The 6,000-nt window shown below is 34.9% G+C and overlaps 1 protein-coding gene across 2 annotated transcripts in view; it reads left to right on the top strand.

Moving 5' to 3' along the window:
- The window catches only part of KLHL1 (kelch-like family member 1), a 541,448-nt gene that overhangs the window by 289,449 nt on the left and 245,999 nt on the right, over positions 1-6,000 (top strand). The gene's annotated exons all lie outside the window — the stretch shown is intronic.

Here is a 6,000-nt window from a genome sequence, read left to right as displayed (position 1 = left end):
GAGTGCAGCACTTTCACAGCATCATCTTTCAGGATTTGAAACAGCTCAACTGGAATTCTATCACTCCACTAGCTTTGTTCGTAGTGATGCTTTCTAAGGCCCACTTGACTTCACATTCCAGGATGTCTGGCTCTAGGTCAGTGATCACACCATTGTGATTTTCTGGGTCATGAATCTCTTTTTTGTACAGTTCTTCTGTGTATTCTTGCCTCCTCTTCTTAATATCTTCTGCTTCTGTTAGGTCCATACCATTTCTGTCCTTTATCGAGCCCATCTTGGCATGAAATGTTCCCTTGGTATCTCTAATTTTCTTGAAGAGATCTCTAGTCTTTCCCATTCTGTTGTTTTCCTCTATTTCCTTGCATTGATCACTGAAGAAGGCTTTCTTATCTCTTCTTGCTATTCTTTGAAACTCTGCATTCAGATGTCAACACCAAAATCAGATTGATTATATTCTTTGCAGTCAAAGATGGAGAAGCTCTATACAGTCAGCCAAAACAAGACCAGGAGCTGACTGTGGCTCAGATCATGAACTCCTTATTGCCAAATTCAGATCTAAATTGAAGAAAGTATGGAAAACAACTAGACCATTCAGGTATGACCTAAATCAAATCCCTTATGATTATACAGTGGAAGTGAGAAATAGATTTAAGGGCCTAGATCTGATAGATAGAGTGCCTGATGAACTATGGAATGAGGTTTGTGACATTGTACAGGGACAGGGATCAAGACCATCCCCATGGAAAAGAAATGCAAAAAAGCAAAATGGCTGTCTGGGGAGGCCTTACAAATAGCTGTGAAAAGAAGAGAAGCGGAAAGCAAAGGAGAAAAGGAAAGATACAAGCATCAAAATATGGTAATACAGTAATAGTCCTAATAATTGAGAAAGTTTGCTAATATACGCTGAAATCCAAATGAATATATTGTTTTCTAGTCCCTTGAAATGTCGACTATTTAAGTAGTCTTGATAAGATTGAACAGAACGTGTAATAATTACAATCAAATAAATTTTCATTACAAATGAAGAAGTGTCATGTATGAAAATCAAGATAGAAATTGCCTCTTTCTTTAGAAAAATTCTTTTCTAGTACCAAAGAGAATGAATGATTGAGAACTAAACCATATTTATAAAGGCTTTGTATTCAAGATAAAATTAAGATTATAAAAAACATAATTTTGAGATTATAAGTTCTCTTATATAAAAAATACTAATTCCATGAAATTTGGAAAATCCCAAACTAAGAAAAAAATCAAAGAAAAACATTAAAATTATCACCAGTATAGGACAATTTTATATTAAAATATTTTGTTCCAGCCCTTTTTGTCTACATATTATTAAAATACAGACCATATTTTCATCTAGTGGGCCTTGAAGTGACAATAAAAACAGGATTTTCTCACAAGTGCCCATGTAAACCTACTTTGTGAGTCCCCTTTTCATTGCCTTGCTGAATAATATCAAAGACTGGGCTCCATAATTGTTCTGATGGTTTGTAGTTAATGAAAGTTCTCCAAAGAATCTTGAGTCATAGAATTAGCCTCATTTCTGTAATTAAAACGTCCAGTCCTGTCAAATACTTATTAACTGAATCCTGTGTAACCTCAGTGACTGTTTAATAAGTGGTAACTCTCTTGGGATGTTAACAAGGAAAGAAAACACATACTTTATTTACCTGCTAAAAATTCACTATGTGAAGCCACTTTGCTAATCAAGATTCTTATGCCAGTTACTTTAGTTTCCTGGGAGATTTTGATACACTGGGTTAATCTGGGGGCATTAATTGATTAGTGTGGCAATCTTGTTAAATAATTTCCTGGGGCGCTGTGACAGTATAAATTTGTACAACTTTGACTTACTTATTCCAGTGTTTTGCCCCCAGCCACTTATCAGGAATTATTTTGGCAAGGAGATAGTGTGGCACGGGATTAATAACAGGACTTTGGAAGCAGACTGCTTGACATTAAATATATATTTAATTAATGGCTGTGCTAAATCTTTCTTGCTGCAGGGGCTTTTTCTCTAGTTTGGAGAGCAGGGGTACTGTCTAGTTGTGGCTTATGGGCTTCTCATTGCTGTAACTTCTTTTGCAGAGCACAGGCTCTAGGGTTCATGGGTTTCAGTAGTTGCAGCACAGGCTTAGTTGCTTGGCTTCATGTGGGAATCTTCCAAGACCAGGAATCCAACCCATGTATCCCACATTGGCAGGTCAATTTTTTTTTTTACCACTGAGCTACTACTCACACCCCAACTGCTTGCATTTTTATTATGACCACTTTGGAAAGCCAGTCAAGCTGAGTAGCTTCATTGTGACTCACTTTACTTACCTTTTAAAGGGGTGTGATTATACTATCTACCTCATTGAGTTGTGAATATTAAATATCATATTTAATATCTTAGAAATTTAAAGGATGAAGTCACAACTGTATTACTTACATAGTTGCAGTTATTTCAAATAATACTGAATTGGTTGGAATTTAAGATTTTGTATGTGCTGTACTGTGCTTAGTCATTCAGTTGTGTCTGACTCTTTGTGACCACATGAACTGCAGCCCACCAGGCTCCACTGTCCATGGGGATTCTCACAAGAACACTGGAGTGGGTTGCCATGCCCTTCTCCAGGGAATCTTTCCAACCCAGGGGTTGAACCCAGGCTTCCCACATTGCAGGCAGATTCTTAACTATCTAAGCTACCAGGGAAGCCCAAGATTTTGTATGCTGCTGCTGCTGCTGAGTCACTTCAGTCATGTCTGACTCTGTGTGACCCCATAGATGGCAGCCCACCAGGCTCCCCTGTCCCTGGGATTCTCCAGGCAAGAACACTGGAGTGGGTTGCCATTTCCTTCTCCAATGAATGAAAGTGAAAAGTGAAAGTGAAGTCGTTCAGTCTTGTCCTACTCTTTGCGACCCCATGGACTGCAGCCCACCAGGCTCCTCCGTCCATGGGATTGAAGTAAAAACATTTACCTCTTCTCTAATGCCCAGAATTTGACATAAAGGCTTGTCATAGAGTGAATAATAAATAAATGTTTTAATATTGGTCAAAAGGAGAAATCATCGTCTACTTTTCAATATCAATAGCTATAAATGTTACCAGTCCAAGAATTTGGTTAATTTAGAGCATGAAGAGGAAAGGTCCCAAGCTACAGTGTATGCTGTTCTCCTTCTCATGTAATTTTAAGAACTGAGTTCAGAATTAAAGTGATTGAAATTCATCAAAGTCAAATAGCATTGCCATATTATCAACATTGTTATTGCATGTAAGCACATTATTTTCACATCACACTTGAAAAACCAACTTTTGATCATGTTTATATTCTGTTGAGTTAGTCAACCTCATTGCTTGGAGACTAATGATGAGAGTAATCTGTACAAAGTTGGAATTGAACCAACCAGATAAGTGTTTGCATGTGCTGTATGCAATTTAGAGGTAGGAAACAAAGTGAATTTACTCAGAAAGGAAGAAACGTAAGGATAGCAATTTTAACTGCCTTGTCAATTTATTTTTTTCAAGATAACAGCGATATAGCCAGTTTTATTTACTGTAGCTATTTTAGTAAGGCATTCCATTACTGTAAGAAGTATAGTTATGGGAGCTATCATAGAGAACAGGTTAACTAAAAATCATAAGTTGTAAATCTTCCAAAAAATGTAAAAATCGTATCATGATAATTGATCATGATCATATCAAACCCAATATAGTTCAGCATGGAGCCAGATATAGTGATGCTAGAGCCAGATTTAAAATCCTTGGTTGCTCTTCTCAATCACATAAAGTTGCATAAGCATGGACTATTTACTTAAATTCTCTATGCTTGAGTTTCCTCAAATGGCAAACATAGGTGTTTAAACAGGTTTCTGGCTTTTTTTCTTTTCTACTATTTTTTCTAGTATGAGACTAACATGTTTAACACATAGTTTATTGGTTCTTTAATTATTATATGGAGTTCTGTCCTCATTTGGTACCAGGACCAATGGGAATAAGATGCAAGAAGAATGCTTTGAATTGAGTACAAATAGTTTTTTTATTTTATTTTAATAATATCATCTTCTTCAATTGGTAGAAAGTTCCCACTGATGGGAAAAATGACTATGTTGAAGATTTGTAAGGATGTTGAAAAGAGGTTCACACAATAGAAATACAGCTGAAATACACATTGCATTTTTGTATGTACATTTCTTCTAACATTCATATCCTATTATTCTCAAGGTGAGAATCTTCACAATGATTATTTCAGCTATACATAAAAATACCCTAGTTGAGACTCATAAAATAAAATTTAAGCAAGGTAACTGTCGAGAGTTGCTTGACTTTCATATTTCTTGATTTCAGCAAAGTTCAAAACTCTAATCTTAATGCATTTTTCTCATGAAATAATGATAATAAACTTTATTTTTATATATTAAATAAATTTTATTAAAATTTTCATAAATTTATTCTAAGACCTTTTTTAGTGTTCAGTTTAAAAAATGAAAAATCTCTGTTCTGTACATCAAAATTTAAGACTATGTAGATGTTACATTTATTTTATTAAATCTAAACTAAATATGGTATTTGCTGATAATTTTGAGTATTTTTCTTCAAACACATGGAACATGTGTTAAGCATTCCTTTAAATAAATAAGAAAAATTAAAAACATAATATCATGATCATTGATACAAAACATTATGTTTCAGCCTTACATTTTCTTTTTTTATTTTATTTTATTTTCTTTAATTTTATTTTATTTTTAAACTTTACATAATTGTATTAGTTTTGCCAAATATCAAAATGAATCTGCCACAGGTATACATGTGTTCCCCATCCTGAACCCTCCTCCCTCTTCCCTCCCCATACCATCCCTCTGGGTCATATATGATCTATATCCTCTTTATACTATGTTATTTGTAGCATACCTCTTCTCTCAGTTTTATTTCTGTGTTGGTCTGTGTACATTCATATTTTTTCACCCTCCATCCTTTATAGTTCTATATATGTATAGTAATAAATTCTCAAAACTAAAGTCCAGGGAACTGTTTTAACATATGGACTAGTTTTTTGAAATTTTGCTTACAGTTATCACTACTAATCTTTCTTGTGTAGGAAGCATTTTATTTTACCGTCTTTCATTTGCTTCTGCACATTCATTACCCCCATTTGAGTTTTCTTTTCATGATTGCATTCAGTTTCTTCTCAAAGACTCTTCCATCTGCTTTGGAAGAGGGTCATTATATGCATTTATTCTAAGAAATATTTTGACTACCTAGGTTGTTCCAGACTTTGAAAGAATTATCAAGGATTTAGTCAAGGATGAGTCTTAACTTTGCAAACAGTAAATATTATAAAATTATGGTATTGAATTCTCTCTTTTCAGTGTTGTAGTTCTCCAAAACATAATTTGTTTCTGCTAGCATTATATTATTCATGCTTTCAATTTCCCTTTTTTTTTTTTTGGCACTTAAATTTATTTATTTATTTTTTAATTTTATTTTATTTTTAAACTTTACGTAATTGTATTAGTTTTGCCAAATATCAAAATGAATCCATCACAGGTATACATGTGCTCCCCATCCTGAACCCTCCTCCCTCCTCCCTCCCCATCATGCTTTCAATTTCTACAGTCAGGTTTTTTACCCACCAATTGACTGGAAATGCTCTTCAAGGAAACTAACGGCAAATCTATGGGGTTTTCTGTTTTCAATCCCTTTGAACCTACTGTAATTTTTAGTTTTCCTAATTAAACTCTGCTTAAAATTTTCTTTCACTTGCCTCTCTGTCTCATCAGTTCAGTTCAGTCGCTTAGTCATGTCTGACTCTTTGCGACCCCATGGACTGCAGCACGCCATGCATTCCTGTCCATCACCAACTCCTGGAGCTTTCTCAGACTAATGTCCATGGAACCATCTCATCCTCTGTCATCCCCTTCTCCTTCTGCCTTCAATCTTTCCAAGCATTAGGGTCTTTTCTGAGTCAGCTCTTTATAACAGTTGGCCAAAGTATTGGAACTTCAGCTTCAGCATC

Source organism: Bison bison, unplaced genomic scaffold (assembly GCF_000754665.1).
Source record: "Bison bison bison isolate TAMUID 2011002044 unplaced genomic scaffold, Bison_UMD1.0 scf7180017864176, whole genome shotgun sequence".
Lineage (NCBI taxonomy): Eukaryota > Metazoa > Chordata > Mammalia > Artiodactyla > Bovidae > Bison > Bison bison.
This window is presented reverse-complemented; position numbering and strand designations above follow the sequence as displayed.